At 41.0% G+C, this 22,662-nt stretch overlaps 1 protein-coding gene across 1 annotated transcript in view; it reads left to right on the top strand.

Annotated features, from left to right (window-relative positions):
* The window catches only part of LOC128691932 (zinc finger protein 853-like), a 41,211-nt gene extending 19,631 nt beyond the window's left edge, over nt 1-21,580 (top strand). Inside the window, exon 4 of the mRNA XM_070101098.1 lies at nt 16,340-21,580. The gene's annotated coding sequence lies outside the window, so the exon portion shown is untranslated. The remainder of the gene's footprint in view (nt 1-16,339) is intronic.
* The last annotated feature ends 1,082 nt before the right edge of the window (nt 21,581-22,662 follow it).

The raw sequence follows: 22,662 nt of genomic DNA, 5'->3' as shown, positions 1-22,662 counted from the left end.
TATTTGCGGCCTCAGGGGTAATCGGGGTGAGCTTCAGATGTTGCTCTCCCAGTTTTCCCCTGTTGGTGTTTGCTTACAGGAACCAAAATTACACTCTGCCATTATCTATCCCATCTCAGGCTATAATTTATTGTATTCTTCAGATCCTTTTCCTGATGGGACCTTTAATGAAAGTGCCCTTCTTCTACGCACTGATATTCCGTACCATCAGCTATTTGTTCGTACTTCGCTGCATTACACAGCAGCCCGTATCCACTTGCATAGGTGGTATACACTCTGTTCTTTGTATCTCTCTCCTTCTTGGGCATTATCTATCCCAGATATTGCCTTTCTTGTTTCATCGTTACCGCCACCACTTCTGTTACTTGGGGATTTTAATGCCCATCATTTCCTCTGGGGGGGGGGGGGTCTCACTGTGATTTCTGTGGCATTCAGTTAGAGGCTTTTCTTGCTACCCACCCCCTCCATGTTTTAAATACAGGTACTCACACCCATTTTGATCCTCGGACTCATACTCTCTCTTGCATCGATCTCTCAGTCTGCTCTTCCTCTGCCGCATTAGACTTCACCTGGTCTGTTCTCCCGGATTTACATGACAGTGATCATTTCCCAATCATTCTTACTTCCCCTTCATATTCACCACCTCTTCGTAACCCACGCTGGCAATTTGATCAGGCAAATTGGAACCTTTACTCACAACTAACTGTTTTTAGTGAGGTTCCTTCTTCGTCCTCCATTGATGAGCTTTTACACCTCTTCTCGTCCTCCGTTTTAACCGCAGCTTCTCATTCTATACCCCAAACTTCGGGCAGGCATTCTCAGAAATGCGTGCCTTGGTGGTCTCCTGCTTGTGCTCGTGCAGTACGTTTGAAATGTGCTGCGTGGGGCAGGTACCGGTACAATAGAACCACGGAGAGACTTCTTGATTTTAAGCAGAAGCGTGCGATCGCTCGCCATGTCATCCGTGACGCTAAACGCACTTGCTGGTGAGATTATGTCTCCACCATCACCTCTGCTTCCTCTGAGTGCAGTCTGGAAAAAAGTACGAAAACTGAGTGGTAAATATTCTCCTGACCCGGCTTCTGTTCTGCGGGTTGCCGGTGTTGATATAGCGAACCCACTGGATGTTGCCAATGAAATTGGCAATCATCTGGTCCGTATTTCTCAGGGGCTCCACCTATGCCCCTCGTTTCTTTCCTCAAAGTCTGCCAGAGTTAGCACCCTTGGACTTTTCTTCTCTCAGAGAAGAACAGTATAATGTGCCTTTTACACTTCAGGAACTGGAGGCAACACTCTCAGCTTGCCGATCATCGGCAGCTGGGCCCGACGACATTCATATTCATATGCTACAACATTTACATCAGTCAGCCCTTGCAGTCCTATTATGCCTTTTCAATCTTATTTGGTCACAGGGAGTTCTTCCACAGCTGTGGAAATCTGCTATTGTTCTCCCTTTCTGCAAACCGGGTACTACGGGACATGAAGCCTCCCACTATCATCCCATTGCTCTTACCAGTGCAGTTTGCAAAGTGATGGAATGCCTGGTAAACAGACGTTTAGTGTGGTATTTAGAGACACACAACAGTCTCTCCACTCGTCAATATGGCTTTCGTAAGGGCCGTTCTACCATAGACCCCTTACTACGCTTGGATACGTATGTTCGTAATGCCTTTGCGAATAACCACTCAGTTATTGCCATATTTTTTGACCTTGAGAAGGCATATGACACAACTTGGAGGTATAATATTTTGGCCCAAGCCCACTCCTGAGGCAATCTACCATCCTTCCTTAAGAACTTTTTAACTGACAGACATTTCCATGTTCGGGTTAACAATGTGCTCTCCCTGGACTTTATCCAAGCTGAAGGTGTCCCCCAGGGATGTGTTCTGAGCACAACACTTTTTCTCCTTGCTATAAATGATTTGACCTCTAGTCTTCCATCCAATATTTGGTCATCACTCTATGTTGATGACTTCGCTATTGCATGTGCAGGCGCTGACTGTCACCTCATTACAGTTTCTCTCCAACATGTGGTCGACCGTGTTTCCAATTGGGCCACCACACATGGGTTTAAATTTTCCAGTACCAAAACTCACCAAATTACTTTCACTAGACGCTCTGTCATCTCCGATCATCCTTTGTACCTCTATGGCTCCCGTATCCCTGAACGTGATACAGTCAGATTTCTAGGCCTTCTCTTTGACCGTAGGTTATCCTGGAAACCTCACATTACCTCTCTGAAGGCAACTTGTCACAGCCGGCTGAACCTTTTTAAAACCCTTGCTCATCTTTCATGGGGAGCTGATCGTCGAACTCTCCTTTGCCTACATTCCACCCTCATTTTATCAAAACTTGATTATGGTGACCAGATCTATTCAGCGGCCTCTCCTGCTACTCTCTCTAGCCTTAACCCCATTCATCACCAAGGATTACATTTATGCCTTGGTGCTTTTCGCTCTTCCCCTGTTGAGAGCCTCTATGCAGAAGCGAACGTTCCATCCTTATCAGATCGCCGTGATGCCCATTGCCTTCGCTACTATGTACGCTCTCATGATCTCCGCAATCCTTCCATTTATAGAATGGTCACCGATATTAGTAGACATTCTTTATTTGTTCGCCACCCCTGTTTACTCCGTCCCTTCTCCCGTCACCTACATTTGCTCTTGTCTTCTCTTCAGTTACCACCTTTCTATGTTCATGTAGCATCTCACTTTTCCCTACCCCCCTGGGAAGTTCCAGCTGTTCGAGTCTGTTCTTTCTCACTCCCTTGCTCGAAAGCCCAACTGTCTACGGTAGCTTCCCGCTCTCTTTTTCTTGACCACTTCCACTCTCATTCTCATGCCATTGCAGTGTACACAGATGGCTCTAAGTCTTCTGACGGCGTAGGATTCACAGCAGTGTTTCCGGACAGCGTCGTACGAGGGCATTTACTCTCTTCGGCTAGTATCTCTACTGCTGAATTGTATGCCATTCTAGCAGCACTTATCCGTATTGCATCTATGCCTGTGTCATCATTTGTGGTTGTCTCAGACTCCCTTAGTGCTTTACAGGCTATACAGAAATTTGATACACCTCACCCCTTAGTCCTCCGTATCCAACTTTGGCTACGCTGCATCTCTTCCAAGCATAAAGATATTGTTTTTTGTTGGGTACCTGGTCATGTTGACGCACAGGGCAATGAACAGGCAGATACTGCTGTGCGGTCAGCTGTACATGACCTACAAGTTTCATATAGAGGTGTTCCATTTATGGACTATTTTGCTGCAATAGCTACCCACCTTCACACCTGTTGGCAACAACGTTGGTCGACTCTGCTCGGTAACAAACTTCACTCTATTAAACCGAGTATAGGTTACTGGCCGTCTTCTTGTCACCAGTGTCGAGGTTGGGAGACTACTCTCTCCCGTCTTCACATTGACCATACTCATCTTACTCATGGTTATCTCATGGAGAGGCGCCCTGCTCCTCTCTGTGAGAATTGTCAGGTTCCATTATCGGTTAGCCACATTCTATTAGACTGCCCACTTTATCAACGAGCACGCAGAATATACCTCCAATGTCGTCTTCACTCCGCTGCTCTCTCTTTACCTTCCCTTCTCGCTGATGGACCCACCTTTCATCTGGACTCTCTCATTGACTTTTTGACAACAACTGACTTACTTCACAAATTCTGATGATACCTTCAGCCCTTTCTACCTCAATCTCTTGCTGCCCTCTACCCCTGCACTATCCCCTGCCCTGCTGTTTTCTGTAACCTACTGATCATCCCTCCCCCCTTCTGCCGCCCAATACCCTCGCTTCCTTCCCTACCCTGCAGTGCTGTATAGCCCTTGTGGCTTAGCGCTTCTTTTTGATTATAATAATAATAACACACTAGTGGGAATTTTGCTGCATCAGTGATATTTATGCATTGGCCATTTTGCCCACTTTGACTTCCATTTTATGCCATTTACATCATTCCAGTCAACCAAATGCTTAGCAATTTCGCTAGTATCACTTCTATTTTATCGATTGAGCACAAGAAACTGCCTGATCAACTATTTCAACTACCCAATAAAGTGATGAGAAGTTGGTAATTTGGCAAATTTCACACACAGTTCAAAATATTTAAATTTCAAAATAAGGTCCAGAATAAACCATGCAGGCATTCCTGGCACTAAAATAACATTTCCTCTGTTTATTTATTGCCTTTCCAGATTTTACAGACGAATTTCATTTTTATTTTTTATTTTTATTATTATTAACACACTGGCCGATTCCCACCAAGGCAGGGTGGCCCGAAAAAGAGAAGCTTTCACCATCATTCACTCCATCACTGTCTTGCCAGAAGGGTGCTTTACTCTACAGTTTTTAAACTGCAACATTAACACCCCTCCTTCAGAGTGCAGACACTGTACTTCCCATCTCCAGGACTCAAGTCCGGCCTGCCGGTTTCCCTGAATCCCTTCATAAATGTTACTTTGCTCACACTCCAACAGCACGTCAAGTATTAAAAACCATTTGTCTCCATTCACTCCTATCAAACACGCTCACGCATGCCTGCTGGAAGTCCAAGCCCCTCGCACACAAACCCTCCTTTACCCCCTCCCTCCAACCTTTCCTAGGCCGACCCCTACCCCGCCTTCCTTCCACTACAGACTGATACACTCTTTAAGTCATTCTGTTTCGCTCCATTCTCTCTATATGTCCGAACCGCCTCAACAACCCTTCCTCAGCCCTCTGGACAACAGTTTTGGTAATCCTGCACCTCCTCCTAACTTCCAAACTACAAATTCTCTGCATTATATTCACACCACACATTGCCCTCAGACATGACATCTCCACTGCCTCCAGCCTTCTTCTCGCTGCAACATTCATCACTCTTGCTTCACACCCATATAAGAGCGTTGGTAAAACTATACTCTCATACATTCCCCTCTTTGCCTCCAAGGACAAAGTTCTTTGTTTCCACAGACTCCTAAGTGCACCGCTCACCCTTTTCCCCTCATCAATTCTATGATTCACCTCATCTTTCATAGACCCATCCGCTGACACGTCCACTCCCAAATATCTGAATACATTCAGCTCCTCCATACTCTCTCCCTCCAATCTGATATCCAATCTTTCATCACCTAATCTTTTTGTTATCCTCATAACCTTACTCTTTCCTGTATTCACTTTTAATTTTCTTCTTTTGCATACTCTACCAAATTCATCCACCAACCTCTGCAACTTCTCTTCAGAATCTCCCAAGAGCACAGTGTCATCAGCAAAGAGCAACTGTGACAACTCTCACTTTGTGTGTGTTTCTTTATCTTTTAACTCCATGCCTCTTGCCAAGACCCTCGCATTTACATCTCTTACAACCCCATCTCTAAATATATTAAACAACCACGGTGACATCACACATCCTTGTCTAAGGCCTAATTTTACTGGAAAATAATCTCCCTCTTTCCTACATACTCTAACTTGAGCCTCACTATCCTCGAAAAAACTCTTCACTGCTTTCAGTAACCTACCTCCTACACCATACACCTGCAACATCTGCCACATTGCCCCCCTAGCCACCCTCTCATATGCCTTTTCCAAATCCATAAATGCCACAAAAACCTCTTTAGCCTTATCTAAATACTGTTCACTTACATGTTTCACTGTAAACACCTGGTCCACACACCCCCTACCTTTCCTAAAGCCTCCTTGTTCATCTGCTATCCTATTCTCCGTCTTACTCTTAATTAATTCTTTCAATAATAACTCTACCATACACTTTACCAGGTATACTCAACAGACTTATCCCCCAATAATTTTTGCACTTTCTTTTGATTTTTTATTCACGTAAATAATTTTTATTCACACCAAAAAAAAAGATTTACTGTTATGCAATATTGTAATAATGGTATAAATAACATCAGCACATTCATGAACACATATTAGACCCACCAGTTGACATGTATTGGACGCTTGATGTGATTTGTTTACTCCTGAATATCAGCAAAAATCGAACATTTCCACTACTTTGAGCTCAAATTCACGCTATTTTCAGTCGTAAAACCAATCAAAATCATTTCTATTTCTGTAATACAGTAGACCATTATATTACACGGATTTATTTGCCACGTTTTGATTATTACACTATTGAAAAATCGTGGCAAAATTTTATACAACACTTTGTAAAATTAACACGGTTTCGTTTGCAGGTGGGGAAAAATTGTGAGTATCGGCTGCAGGATATATCCCCAGCTCAGGCAGCCACTGCCTGGCTACGAGTCGGACCATTGTGTCAGCAGGGCAGACCTACCGCCATCCCCTGCCTCCCCCGTCCCAGCCTTTCGTGCATACGTATCTAGTACGTTTTCTACTAGGAGCTAGCTATGTTTGAATTGTGTTTTGATCTTTTAAATGCCATATCTTGTATCTGCCAAGCAATCATGGCACCCAGTAGGCAACGAATGTTCCTGAAAGTGGCAAGGAAAGGTTTAAGCATTTAAGTCATGGAGTTACAAAGAGGTACAGTAGTACATTGACTTATGAGTGCCCCAACTTACAAGTTTTCTGAGTTATGAGCCATTACTCGGTCGATTTTTTGCTCTGAGTTGCGAGCCCAAATCCAAGTTATGAGCGAGCTTCATATATGCCGCCACTAGCCGGAGATACCGAGGAAATATCATAAACCTCGATAATAACCAATGTGTAACATTCTTTCAGTTTTGTTACCACTGATAGTGTCATCCTGCCAGAATGTTTTATAACATAAAGAGAAACAATTCTGGAACATGTATAATACATGTTCGGCAGGCCGGTTGGTTGGGTGGCCAGCTAGCTGGCTGATTTGCTTTGGCTGTCTCTGTCTCCTGTCTGTCTGTCTGTATCTTTGTGTCTGTGTCTATGTCTCTATCTGTGTGTCTGTCTATCTGTCTCTATTTCACAGGTACAGTGGTCCCTCAATTATCGTCCTTAATCCGTTCCTGGAAATGGGACTACAGTGGACCCTCGACCAGCGATGGCATTGATTAACGATAAATCTGACTAGCAATACATTTTATCGCAAAAATTTTGCCTCGATTAGCGCTTAAAAACTCGACCAGCACTATTCCTTCCGTCTGAGACGCGTCCACTTCTGGCCAGTGTTTACAAGCCAGCCAGCCACCGCGGTCGCTTCCAAGCATACAATCGGAACATTTCATATTATCACAGCCTTTTTAGTGATTGCACCTGCAAAATAAGTCACCATGGGCCCCAAGAAAGCTTCTAGTGCCAACCCTACAGCAAAAAGGGTGAGAATTACTATGGATATGAAGAAAGAGATCATTGCTAAGTTTGAAAGTGGAGTGCATGTCTCCGAGCTGGCCAGGCTGTACACAAAACCCCAATCAACAATCGCTACTATTGTGGCCAAGAAAACGGCAATCAAGGAAGCTGTTCTTGCCAAAGGTGCAACTATGTTTTCGAAACTGAGATCGCAAGTGACTGTTATTGGTATGGATAAACGAAAAACAGATAGCAGGAGATAGCATCTCTCAAGCGATCATATGTGAAAAGGCTAGGAAGTTGCACGACGATTTAATTAGAAAGATGCCAGCAACTAGTGGTGATGCGAGTGAATTTAACCCTTTCAGGGTCCGTCCCGTAGATCTACGGCTTTACGTTCAGGGTCCAAACCGTAGATCTACGCCATGAGCTCAGCTCACTCTGATAAACTGTGAGTGGTACATTTGGGCCTAGATATGAGAGAATACATCTATGTGGTATGTGTGCACCACATAAAACAGATCCTGCAGCACACTGTGTATAATGAGAGAAAAAAACTTAAATCATGATTTTTCGATTAAAACAGCAACTTTGCAGTGTTTTTTCGTATGTTTTTTATAGTTGTATTTGCGATTTCTTGGTCTCATTTGATAGAATGGAAGACATATTACAGAAATAGAGATGATTTTGATTGGTTTTAGCACTGGAAATGGCTTGAAACCGAGCTCAAAGTAGCGGAAATGTTAAATTTTTGCCGATATTCAAGAGTAAACAAACGACCTCACACGTCTAATACACGTCAGCTGGTGGGTCTAATATACATTCACAAATATGGTGATGATATTTATACAATTATTACAGTATTGCATAACAGTAAATCTTCTATTTTTTGGTGTGAATAAAAATTCATTATGTGAATAAAAAATCAAAATGGAATTTATTTGTAAAGCCTCAAAACATAACTAATGAACAGAGGAAACGTTAGTTTAGTGCCAGGAATGCCTACATTGTTTATTCTGGACCCTATTTTGAAATTGGAATATTTTGAACTTTGTGTTAAATTGGCCAAATTAACAATTTCCGATCACTTTATTTTGTAGTTGAAACAGTTGACTTGGCGATTTCTTGTGCTCAATCAATAGAATAGAAGTAATACTAGTGAAATAGCTAAGAATTTGGTTGATTGGAATAATGTAATTGGCCTAAAATGGGAGTCAAAGTCGGCAAAATCGCCGATTCGTAAATGTCGCTGACACATCAAAATTCGCGAGAGCATAATTTCGTCAATTTTCCACCAAATTTCGTACTTTTAGTTTTATTACCTTCACAAAAAGATTCTCTACGATTTCATAAGAAAAAATAACAAATTTTTTTTTTGAAAATTCTTCGACACTGGTGCGTGACTCCAGATTTGGGCCTTGGACCCTGAAAGGGTTAAGGCCAGCAAAGGTTGGTTTGAGAGATTTAAGAATCGTAGTGGCATACATAGTGTGATAAGGCATGGTGAGGCTGCCAGTTTGGACCAAAAAGTAGTTGAAAAATATGTGCAGGAATTCAAGGAGTACATAGACAGTGAAGGACTGAAACCTGAACAAGTGTTTAATGGTGACACTGACAATGTTGTGAAACACGTTAGGAATGTCATAAAGGAACGGGAGGCACAGGCCTCTATGGGCAGATATGTTGTGCGACAGAGGTCCAGTGACTCTCAAGCTGGTCCTAGTAGCGTTAAAAGAAGGGAAGTAACCCCGAAAAAGGACTTGCCACCTCAAGTCCTAATGGAAGGGGATTCCCCTTCTAAACACTAAGACCATCAACACACTCCCCTCTTCCTATCCCATCAGTCATCACCAGATCTTCAATAAAGGTAAGTGTCATGTAACTGTGCATGTCTTCTTCTGTTTGTGTGTATTAAAATTAATATTTCATGTGTTAAATTTTTTTTTTTTTTCAATACTTTTGGGTGTCTTGCACGGATTAATTTGATTTCCATTATTTCTTATGGGGAAAATTAACTTGACTAACGATTATTTTGACTAACGATGAGCTCTCAGGAACGGATTAATAGCGTTAGTCGAGGGTCCACTGTATTATCGAAATAGACGATTTTCGAATCAATTTTCCCCATAAGAAATAATGTAAATCCAATTAATTTGTTCAAGTATCAACAAAAAAAAATTTTTTTTTACCTAAAAGATAGATTTACATGCACAAAAGAATGAACATTCAACATGACAGTTACCTTTATTGAAGGCTGTTGTTGATGAATGGAAGACAGGGAGGAGGAGAGAGGGAAGAGAGGTTATTGTTTGGAAGGGGAATCCCCCTCCATAAGGACTCTAGGTCACTTCAGGGGTCACTTCCCTAGCATAAATATAGATTTACATGCAGAAAAGAATGCCAAATAAATGTAAAGCACTAATAAAATGTATAAATGAACATTGGTAATAGGAGTAGTTGATGAGTGGAACGCTCTGCCTAGTAGGGTGATCGAAGCTAAAACATTGGGTAGTTTCAAATTTAGGTTGGATAAATACATGAGTGAGAGGGGTTGGATTTGAGTCAGACTTGCACCTGAGCTTATTGCTTGGGTAGCATTTGTTCTGTTAGTAGGTTGGATTTGTGAAGGACCGGCCTAGTATGGGCCAGCAGGCCTGTTGCAGTGTTCCTACTTTCTTAAGTTCTTATTTAACATCACACTTACCAGTAGGGTGATCGAGGCTAGGACCTTGGGTAGCTTTAAGAAGAGATTGGACAAATATATGAGTTGGAGGAGCTGAGTTTGATTTGTGTCATTGGGTACAGGAGTAAATTCTTGGGTAGCTTTGGGTAGAGGTCATTTTGATAAGGACCTGCCTTGTATGGGCCAATAGACCTGCAGTGTTCTTCCATTGTTATATTCTTAGTGGGAAAGATTGTAAAGGACCTGCCTAGTATGGGCCAGCAGGCCTACTGCAGTGTTCTTCCTTTCTTATGTTCTTATTGGAGATTTGTTTGTGTGAGGGAGGGATGACAAGTTTATTGTTGGAGAATATGACACTAATATCAACTCTGTGGCTTATTTATCTATCACAATTCCACTAATATGACATAATAAACAATATTAATAACATAGAAACATGGAATATACTCTAGAATGAATAAAATAAGTCATTACATATGTCACGAGAGGTGTTGTGTTGTGTTGTTGTTGGGTATATAAGGGCCACTGAGAGTAAGCTATCCATAATGGTGGTGAAGCAGCAGCTGAGGCGCCGGTGTTTTCTGTAGCCCTATATAACTCCAACAACATTGGAGAAGTTGGTAGAATCGATGAATCGCTAAAGAAGGAACCCTCTACCACCATCACTACGACCTTCTACCACTATTACAACTGTTACCACCATCACTACTACCTTCTACCACCATCAACCACTCTCACAACTTCTTCCACTCTACCACCACCTTTGTATTTTTCTACAAACTTTTTCATAAATTATGTGTTTCTCACATTCTTTACCAAAGGGCTGGCACTAGAAGCTTTCTTTGGAGCCATGGTAGCTTATTTAGCACTTGCAAGCACTAAAATCAATGGAATATTAAGAAATATTTCATAGGAGCATGTGAGGGGACCATCGCTCACTGGTAAACAATGGCACACTGGCTGGGAAGGCAGGCCCAGGTGGCTCAGAGCGTGAGTACCCGTCCCGGACGAAGGACGATTAGCGAGTTAACGGACCATTTGCGAGCCAATGTTTAGACGAAATAACGGGACTATTTCCGAAATGGACGACTTTCAGGCCGGACGATTATTGAGGGACCACTGTACACATAAATACAGTTATACGTACATAGTGTAAATTACCTAGGATAACTTAGAAAATCCAGACAAAGTGCTGCGCTATGCTTGTAGATATAAGGCATAATAAGCATGACTGGCAAGTAATACACATTTTCACTTGTTCAGGAATCAGAGGTGACGACTCTACATCGTGTGTAATACCTGTTGGTTCATGAGCGGCTCTCTCTGAGACAGAGAGACAAGTAGAGACACAGGAAGACAGAAACACAGGCAGACAGAAAGATAAGCAGAGACAGAGATAAACATAGAGCTAGACACAGACAAAATAGATACAGTCAGACAGAAACAGATAGACATGTTTATGTGTAACAGTGAAAAATAAAGCCAAGGCAGTGCACGATTATCAAATGCCACTCCAGTGCTGCACTGTCAGCAGTGAAGTGACACTCATCTTACACTGTGCTTCAAGGAGTTTCATATATACTCCAGAATTTCTAAAACATTGCTGGGACCTGGCAAAAACAGCAAAAATCATTTCTTAATTATAAATACATTTTTCTTATTTAAAAACCCATATTTTTTTTTTGGGGGGGGGGGGGGTCTGGAATATATTAATGGCATTTCAGTTAATTTCAGTGAGGAAAATTGATTTGCTACATGAGGAAATTGAGTTACGAGCTGGGTCACGGAACGAATTAAACTCGTAAGTCAAGGTACCACTGTATTAGATAAGTTTGAGAGTGCTCATGTGGTGGATCATGAAGCATCAGTTCGTACAATTAAAAAGAATGAGGTAAATATACGAGTATGTGTAATGAATAACTCAGGATATTGTCTCACTGACTGACTTACTGACAGACTTGACTTCCATGTCTGTCTTCCATGTCTGACTTCCATGATTGACTTCCATGATTGACTTCCATGTCTGACTTCCATGATTGACTTCCATGATTGACTTCCATGATTGACTTCCATGACTGACTTCCATGACCGACTTCCATGACCGACTTCCATGACCGACTTCCATGACCGACTTCCATGACCGACTTCCATGACCGACTTCCATGACCGACTTCCATGACCGACTTCCATGACCGACTTCCATGACTGACTACTGACTGATTTGCTTGACTTATTGACTTGAGTGACTTATTGAATTGATTGACTTACTGACTTATTTGACTGACTGACTGTCTTGACTTCTTATTAGATTTGCCAGTACTGTCCCGGCCTGAGTCTTTTCCAGGTGGTGACCCGGCCTTGGCTCCCTGTCTGACTCGAAAGGCATGTCAGCTGCGTAGCAGCAGGTGATATCAGGAAGGGCAAAGGAAGCAATCATTACAGGATCCCTCTAGAGCCACAATTTATAGGTTATTGGGAATACCGTCCATGTTTTCCCCAGATTCCTGCTAGTATGTCCAGGAGTAGCAGGCTGGTTGGTAGAGATTTGTCAGGGGTCTTAACCCTTTGACTGTTTCGGCCGTATATATACGTCTTACGAGTAACCATGTTTGACGTATATACAGTGGACCCCCGGTTCGCGAAGTCATTGGTATCCGATAAATCCGGTATCCGAAGCATTATATCGCAAAAAATTTGCCTCGTTTCCCATTACAAAACCCGGTATGCGATACGATTCGTACGAGACGTGTCCACATGTGGCCTGAACTTTCCCGTGTGTGCCAGTGTTTACAAGCCAGCCAGTGTTCGCGCATCTAAGGATACATTCAGTACATTCCATATTATCACTGTTTTTGGTGCTTGTTTCTGCAAAATAAGTCACCATGGGCCCCAAGAAAGCTTCTAGTGCCAACCCATCGAGACCAAGGGTGCTAATGACTATTGAAATGAAGAAAGAGATAATTGCAAAGTATGAAAGTGGAGTGCGTGTGTCGGACCTGGCCAAGTTGTATAGTAAATCCCACTCAACCATCTCTACTATAGTGAGCAGGAAAACGGCAATCAAGGAAGCTGTTCTTGCAAAAGGTGCAACTGTGATTACAAAACAGCGATTCCCCTTCTAAACATTAAAAACTTCGACACTCTCCCCTCCTCCCATCCCATCAATCATCACCAGATCTTCATTAAAGGTATGTGTCAATTATTCTATTGTGATTATTTTATTGTTATTATTGTTATTGTAATTATTCTATTGCATTAAACTTAATATTTCATGTGGTAAAAGTTTTTTTTTTTCATACTTTTGGGTGTCTTGCACGGATTAATTTGATTTCCATTATTTCTTATGGGGAAAATTGATTCGCTTTCCGATAATTTTGCTTTACGATGAGCTCTCAGGAACAGATTAATAACATGAACCAGGGGTCCACTATATACTGATAAATTCTAGCGGCTTCAAATCAAGCAGGATAAAGCTGGTAGGCCCATATGTGAGAGAATGGGTCTGTGTGGTCAGTGTGCACCATATAAAAAAAATCCTGGAACACGCAGTGCATAATGAGAAAAAAAAACTCTGACCATTTTTTTAATTAAAATGCCGACTTTGTGGACTATTTTCGCATAGTATTTATGGCTGTATTCTCGTTTTCTTGGTCTCATTTGATAGAATGGAGAACATATTATAGAAATAGAGGTGATTTTTGATTGGTTTTACTATAAAAATAACGTTGAAATGGAGCTCGAAGTAGGGGAAATGTTTGATTTTTGCCGATGTTCAAAAGTAAACAAATGATGTCATTGTCCAATAAATGTCCAACTAGCCATTCTAATATGCAGTCATGAATGGGTTGACATTATTTGTACAATTATTACAATATTGCAGTAGTCTGCATAACAGTAAATCTTCTATTTTTTGTTTGAAAAAAAATTCAAAATAGAAAGCAAGAGTAATATCAGAGGGGCCTGGAGACATGACCGATGAACAAAGAAAATGTTATTTTAGAGCCAGGAATGTCTGCATTGTTCATTCTGGACCTTATTTTGAAATTGTCATATTTTTTAATTTTCGTGAAATTGGCCAATTGCAAATTTCTGACCACGTTATTGGGTAGTTGAAATCGGTAAATGGGCAGTTTCTTGTACTCAATCGATAGAAAAAATGGAGTTCTAAAGAAATAGCTATGAGTTTGTTCGACTGCAACAATGGAATTAGCCGAAAATAGGGCTCAAAGTGGGCGAAATCGCCGATTTGTAAATATCGCCGAGGTCGCTAACTTTGCGAGAGCGTATTTCCGTCAGTTTTCCATCAAATTTCGTTGTTTTGGTGTCATTACAATAGGGAAAAGATTCTCTATCATTTCCTAAGATTTTTTTTTTTTTTTTTTGCAACACCAGGAGACACCTCAGGATTGGGGGGTTGCGACAGTCAAAGGGTTAAGCTTGTGACAACCCAGCAATATTGTTAGGTGAAGGTATACACTCCAGAAGCAGCAGCAGCAGCATTCAATTGGGGTGTCTTCAAACAGCGGTACCCCGAGTTTCGAATGCATCGACTATGTAACGCTTTGAGTTTCGACCGCTTTTTTTGAACCAATTTTGTCCCGAGTGTTGAACTTGCCCCATGTTTCGAACCACATACCAGACCTGTCTGCCTGCCCGCATCCCCACGCAGGCGTTGTGAGCCAGTCTGGCTTTGTTTATGCTTGAGTGAACACTAACCTGTGCACTCAAATGTTTCACTATCAATTCATTGTGTTTGGTGCTTGTTTATTAAGTGCGACTGTGAAATAAGCTACCATGGTGGTGGTGGTGGATGGTATTGGTGGATGGTGGTGGTGGATGGTATTGGTGGATGGTGGTGGTGGTGGTAGTGATGGATGGTATCGGTGGATGGTGGTGGTGGTGGATGGTGGTGGATGATGGTATTGGTGGTTGATGGTATTGGTGGTGGTGGTGGATGGTATTGGTGGATGGTGGTTGATGGTTGGTGGTGGATGGTGGTGGTGGTAGATGGTATTGGTGGATGGTATTGGTGGTGATGGTGGATGGTATTGGTGGATGGTATTGGTGGTGATGGTGGATGGTATTGGTGGATGGTGGTGGTGGTAGTGGATGGTATTGGTGGATGGTGGTGGATGATGGTATTGGTGGTGGTGGTGGTGGTGGATGGTATTGGTGGATGGTGGTTGATGGTATTGGTGGTTGATGGTGTTGGTGGTGGTGGATGGTGGTGGATGGTATTGGTGGTGGATGGTATTGGTGGATGGTGATGGTGGTGGATGATGGTATTGGTGGATGGTGGTGGTGGATGATGGTATTGGTGGATGGTGGTGGTGGTGGTGGTTGATGGTATTGGTGGCTGGTGGTGGTTGATGGTATTGGTGGATGGTATTGGTGGATGGTGGTGGTGGTGGTTGATGGTATTGGTGGATGGTGGTGGTGGTGGTTGATGGTATTGGTGGATGGTGGTGGTGGATGGTGGTAGTGGTGGATGGTAATGGTGGATAGTGGTGGTGGTGGATGGTGGTAGTGCTGGATGGTATTGGTGGATAGTGGTGGTGGTGGATGGTGGTAGTGCTGGATGGTATTGGTGGTGGATGGTGGTAGTGGTGGATGGTAATGGTGGATAGTGGTGGTGGTGGATGGTGGTAGTGGATGGCACTTTCTTCAGCGATTAAGGAGAGTTGTGCAGTGTGGAATAGGGTGCAGGCATTTGCTGAAAAATATCACCCTGCAACAAGTTCAGTGACAGAACCATGTCCCATTTTAGGGAAATCTTAAAGCAGGGAAGTTACCCCAGAGAGGGACTTGTTACCCAAAGTCTTTATGGAAGGGGATTCCCCTTCCAAACAATAAGTGCTCCCTCACTCCTCACTGTCTTCCAGATGCCATCAACAATCTACAATAAAGGTAAGTAAAAATGTTATTTTATATGTTTATTTAAATGTTTATTTATACTTTACTAATTGTACTATGTATGTTTGTTGTAGTATGTATGTAAAACTATAATTTCCAAAAAATTGATTTTTTTTTTTTTTAATATTTTTGGGTTTCTGGAACAGATTAATTGTATTTACATTATTTCTTCTGAGAAATATTGCTTCGAGTTTCAAATGTTTCGACTTTAGAAGTAGCTCCTGGAACGGATTAAGTTCAAAACTCGGGGCTCCACTGTATAATACCTTTACTAATTTTGTCATCTTAGGTGGAGACTTTATGCCTAACTTGGTTTACGTTTATAGTAGTTTTAAAAGAAGTTGCAAATAGTGCCCCTGTTCATTTCCCCGAGAATAAAAAAAACTGGATTAACGTTTCATCCTGCTTGGACAATAATATTAACTAATAATCATGATTTATTTTTTTTCAGTACAGTATTAGTATTGTTGGTTCATTTTTAAGACTGAAATTAATACTATTGTTTAATGTTTTCAGGGAAGTGTGGCAGTAGCACTTCTCACCTGTTAAGTGCCTGGTGAGGAAAAACCATCACAGGAAGTTACTACTGCATCTGGAAGTGCATCAGCAAGTGTGGCAGCAGCACTTCTCACCTGTTAAGTACCATCATAGGAAGTTATTACTGCATCTGGAAGTGCATCAGCAAGTGTGGCAGTAGCACTTCTCACCTGTTAAGTGCCTAGTGAGGAAAAACCATCACAGGAAGTTACTACTGCATCTGGAAGTGCATCAGCAAGTGTGGCAGCAGCGCTTCTCACCTGTTAAGTACCATCACAGGAAGTTATTACTGCATCTGGAAGTGCATCAGCAAGTGTGGCAGCAGCACTTCTCACCTGTTTAAGCATCTAGTGAGAAACAAACATCACAAGAAGTGAGCAGTATAGTGTATCTGGCATAATAATAATACAGGCATCAAGGATCTATAGGGGCACTGCTCTTTTTGTGATTGCTTATTTTTTATTACAGTACTTGTTTGTAGTCTCAGTTGCAAAGTTCTGCTCATGGTGTCCCATCATTAATATTTAGTTGGTCATATAATTTTTTAAATTGTTGAATGATTGTAACATTCACTATCACATCAATCTCTTGCGCTGTTTACTTGCAGTTTATCAGTGCACCAAAAGAATCAGGCCTACACTGATACCAAATGGTGCTTTAAAGCTCTGGTGTCAGAAACACTTCATTTATATTGTAAACACATGGTCACCTTGTATTCTGATTACTTAAACTCATCTAACAGTGTCCTGAAGCTCTGGTGTCACACTTCATATACAGTATAACTGTATATAGCTCACCTCAGTATCATGACTACTAAAACTCGTCTAACAGTGGCACCAGAGAGTGTCATGAAGCCCTGGTGTTAGAAGATTAGGTTAGGTAAGATTCAGCAGGAAACAGGACAAGTGTTTCCTGACCCGGGTCGTATGTGATCTTTTGGTCATCTTACCGAGGCCTTCCACTGGCTCACCCATCCACCACTTGAAAATTAATTTGATGAGCTTTTTTCTTTTTACTGGTGTTAGAAATACTTGACATATATAGTGCCAATATGTGAACCTCGCCTCAACATCATCCTGATTACAAAGGTTCGTCTAACACAATATAGGAAGACTACAGTAGAGAGAAGTAATTTATGTGTTTGTGTTTTGAGTAAACCTTAGATATAATAGACCTCAAAATAAACAGACTTTGGAAATACGGGACAAAATTTGCAGCCGTCTGATTTGGAAACAGTGGACAAAATACTCTGGTCACAAAATTGTTCATTATTGTTATGATGGTAACAACACAGTCTACACATCCACTCTATATTAAGTGGCTTAATATAGAGCTTAGTCTATATTTATCTTAGCAACAGTATGCACATCAGGACAAATTCACTGGTATGGATTTTATTTAAAGACCTTTAAAACAAACTCTTTTATACAGTACATAGCAATGAGATTTCAACCAAAATTCTGTAAGGATATAATATTTTTTTAGTATTTTAGGAAACTTTAAAATACCTAAAAGTACTTTTCTCGCAAAAGAGGAAAGCATTAGTATAAGAAGATTCGTACATTAAAATTTTATTTCCGAATTGACATGAAAAACTGATTCAGTTCTCATAGTTCAGATATAAAAGTCGCCTCTGTCATCCTAGTGATGACTCGAGGGACCACTGCCTCAATGGCCAAGTCTCGAGGAACCAGGAAGAGCACCAATGTTAGTGACAAAATAACTGCTAGTGTAACGCCTCAGAGGGATGACAAAAATGAGAAATTGTATCATTGTTCAGAGTGTTCAAAAAGCTTTAAAAGTAAATGTTATGTAGACAAACACATGAGAGCTCATACAGGGGAGAAACCTTATCATTGTGAAATATGCCTAAAAAGTTTTTCATTTCACTCTAATCTGTATATGCATATGAGAATTCACACAGGGGACAAACCATATCAGTGCTCAGAGTGTCTGAAAGAATTTTCATACAAAAGTGTTTTAATGAAGCATATGAACACTCACGCAGAAGGTAAACAATATCAGTGCTCGAAGTGTCAGAGAGAGTTTTCTCACAAAGGTGCTTTATTAAACCACATGAGAAGTCACTCAAAAAATAAAATACACAAGTGTTTAGTGTGTGAAAAAGTTTTTGCTGCAAAGAATTGTGTGGTGACACACATGAAAACACACACAGGGGAGAAACCATACCAGTGTTCAATGTGTTCGAAAGACTTTGTGCAGAAATGTGTGCTTTTAAAGCACATGAGAATTCATGAAGGGGAACAACCATTTCCTTGTCCAGAATGTCTAAAACGCTTTTCAGACAAATGGCACTTAGAGTCTCACATGAGAACTCATACAGGAGAGAAACCATATCAGTGTTCAATATGTGGAAAAGCTTTTCCTCTCAAAAGTAGTTTACAGTATCACGTAAGAACTCACACAGGTGAGAATACGTATCAGTGTTCAGTGTGTCAAAAAGTGTTTTATAAGAAAAACTATCTTATGATGCACATGAGAACTCACACTGGTGATAAACCATATCAGTGTACAGAGTGTCAAAAAGACTTTACTTACAGAAGTTCTTTGGCGAGGCATATGAGAATTCATGCAGGTGAAACACCATATCAGTGTTCAATGTGTGAAAGAGGCTTTTTATACAAAAGTACCTTATTGTGTCACATAAAACGTCACATGGAGAAGAAAGGGCACAAGTGTTCATTGTGTAAAAAAGTTTTCCCAAGGAAACTTCTTCTGACAAAACACTTGAAAACTCACAAAATCAAGAAACCATATTGTTCAGTCTGTCTAGATTTTTCAGCAAAATCTGTGCTTGTGATACAGATGGGAACTAAAGGAGGAAAGAAACCGCAGCCTATTTCAGAATGTCTTAAATGTTTTAAAAAGAAAATTGGAAATTTTGAGTAATGTTAAAAGTCTACACCCCTTTTGTAGACATTTAACACTTGTTACCTTTGACCTGGCAGTTTGTTAAAGCTGGAGAAAGCATTTTTGCTTTTATAGCTGAGATGTCATGCTGTGTGCCTGCATCATTGGCTACTTGGTAGTCACTGACATTTGGGTCCTAGATATTTTATGTGTGAATCCTAGAGTCCTAGAAGTAGGATGGGTGTGGTTGCAGTTCCCTGTGCACACATTACTGTACAGTAAACAACAGAACTGAGGATGTCTTACTCAATCTGTCTGATGTAACCCATGATATGCCCAGATGAGGGCATAACAAACTGTGACAGGCTTTGACCCAGTAACAGAGTTTGTGGAAATTAGTGTGGAATACAGCTGGTGCTGCTTTTCAGTTGCTACGATCTGGTTGCGTTTATCTGTTTCGATCAGTTGTCATCAGCTACCCACCATCTTTCTCGTTGCAGTACTGCCTTTCTCATCCTTCTGGTAATGCATTCTGTCATGATAGCAGTACTGATCCTGCATGTTGGGTATGTGGACTTTATCACTGAAATGTTTGACACCAAGTTTGCTTACTGCCATTAACCCCACCATTTCCATTCAAGCTGCTGCTCCTGCTCTCCAGCCCTTTTTCTGATCTGATTAAGCAGATCAGAAAAAGGGTGATCAGGAGCAAGACTGTGCCACTGTTAAACCAGTCCAGCTGCCACTAAGCCAGCATAGATGTCATAACTCAAAACCAGTGCAGCACCTATCTGTGTTGTCATGCCTAAATGGCAGCTGTGTACATCCCTGCCTTAGCTTCAGTTTCTAGTCAGGCAAGTCATTTTCATTCCAGTTCTAAACTACTGATTTCTCCAGTCAGTGCTGTTGCCTATACTATGGTGTAAACCAGTCTCCCAGTTTTATGTTCCTGGCAGAAGCCCTGTGGCTTTGCAGACCAAGCCCCAGGAGTACTGCTTGCTTCACTAAGCCATCGAGTCTTTAGTGCCACTGTGTTGTCATGACATCCACTGTTTGCTTCACCACACCCTTGTCTACCAACAGTTGCTATCTCCACCTGTTTTTAGTACATTTGTGTGAACTTCTGGTGTGAATATATTATATTCCACTGAGAACTCAGCTTGACAAGGTATATTGTCAAGCTGAGTTCCATGCCTGGTGACATCATAGGTGGTCAGTTAAAAGACCCCTGCTTTCTAGTGATGTCATAGAGTGGTCTGATGCTCCACAAGATGGCTACCAAAACAGCTGATTCCTGCTACCAGGATGCTGGTCACCACCTGGCCTCTCACCTAAAGTTTCTTGCATTTTAATTTTAGCCTAAGTAATATTGCTACTGTTTGTTGCATTATTGTTTCATTCCTTTCATTTTGTGACTATTTCAACTGTGTCTTACTTTTCTCACCATTCTGTTATTGATGTTACTGTGCTTTGTTTTCTGGTGTCCTGGGGCACTGTTGTGTGTACTTAGGAAAGTGTTCCTTGTCTTTATCTCTTGGTGCTGTTCTGGGTTTCTTCAGAGACTTCAGTGCTCGTGTGTACATTATTGTTGCAGTTAGTGTTCTTGTCTTCATCTATGACTGTATAATAACTCATTTTGATAGTATTGCTTGACAGCACCACTCTACATTTTTCTATTACAGGTACTCGTTAGTGACGATGTTGCTTTTGTGTACCTTGTGATCCTAAAGTTTAATATTATTTGTTTGCATATGCTAATTTGCTACTGTTTTCCAGAGTTACGAGTGATGTGTTTATGGCAGCCACTTGCAACATTTTGTTGCATTGTTCATGGGAAGTTGTCTTGATGTCACTTGTATGTGAGCTAGACATTATTGTTTTACTGTGAGTTATTTCTATTAATTTTTGTGGGAGTGTTAGTGTAATTCTCTGCTCTTTATATATTTTTTATAGACTATTCTCTGCCTGCAATACTCAGAGTATCTTGTTTTGGGAATAAGCCTGTTGACTATGCTAGGTAAAGTATATGGTAGAGCTGTTATTGAAAGAATTAAAGGTAAGTTGAAGAGCAAGATTGCAAATGAACAAGGTTTTAGGATGGGTAGATGTGTAGATATTGGCAGTTTGGAGGGATATGTTGTGTATCTTTATACGTATATGTTTCTAAACTGTTGTATTCTGAGCACCTCTGCAAAAACAGTGATTATGTGTGAGTGAGATGATGAATGATGATGAAAGTATTTTCTTTTTGGGGATTTTCTTTCTTTTTGGGTCACCCTGCCTCGGTGGGAGACGGCCGACTTGTTAAAAAAAAAAAAAAAGGATGTGTAGACCAAGTGTTTACATTAAGCACGCAAGTCGACAGAATCTAGATGTAGGTAAGGAAGTTTTCATTGCATTTATGGATTTAGAAAAGGAATGTGGTAGGGAGCAGTGTGGCAATTGTTGCATGTAAATGGAATAGGTGATAAGTTACTTAACCCTTTCAGGGCTCCACACCCCTGATCGAAAAATTGCTCTCAGGGTCCAAGAATTAAAAAAAAATTCTTATTAACTTTAAAGACTATATTTTTTTGTAGGTAATGAAACAAAAAAAAAAATTCTCATCAATATTTACTGAGATATTAAGGCATAAAGTTGACAGTCAGTAATCAGCTGACAGTAACATTGGCGGATGCTGTGTACTCCGTATTAGGTTTTTTTAATTTCATTGTTTTTTTTTTTCTTTGTTTTCTAATATTTTACTTTTTCCAGTAGCTTTTGTGGTCTGTGAAACCAATATAATGTATATTTATATACAGTAGACCATCGATTTAAACAGTTTCCTTTAAAACGTTTTCTTCATTAAACTATTGTCAAATTGTGGCATATTTTCGTTTTACACTTTGTAAAATTCAATTTAAACGATTGTGCTTCTTGAAAGGGGAAAAATTTCAGTGCCGTAAGCTGGAGGAATGACTTACTGACAGATCTGATTTGACTGATTAACTGAATGACTGACCTGATTTACTAACTGGCTTACTGACCTGACTGATTTACAGAATGCCTTACTTGACTGACTGACCTACTGACTGACTGACTGATTTACTGACTGGCTTACTGACCTGAATGATTTACTGAATGACTACTGATTGACTTCCTGATTTACTGAATAACTTGGTTGATATAATGACTGCTTACTACTTGACTGACTGATTTAACTGATTTACTGAATGACTTGACTGAATGACTGTAGGGACTTGATTGGCTGATGTTCTGACTTGTTGACTTGACTGACTGACTGATTGGACTGCCATTCACCTCACAGCCCAGATGGGTCTCAGCATGCCTCTCCACTCCTTCACAATCATTGACAAACACCAGCAACCACAATTTAATGAAAAGAAATATTTCTGTTGCATTTTTAGCCTTAAGCAACAGAAAAAACATTA

The sequence above is a fragment of the Cherax quadricarinatus genome, chromosome 75 (genome assembly GCF_038502225.1).
Source record: "Cherax quadricarinatus isolate ZL_2023a chromosome 75, ASM3850222v1, whole genome shotgun sequence".
Classification (NCBI taxonomy): Eukaryota; Metazoa; Arthropoda; class Malacostraca; order Decapoda; family Parastacidae; genus Cherax; species Cherax quadricarinatus.
The sequence above is the reverse complement of the archived record's forward strand: the minus strand, read 5'-3'. Positions and strand labels throughout refer to the sequence as shown.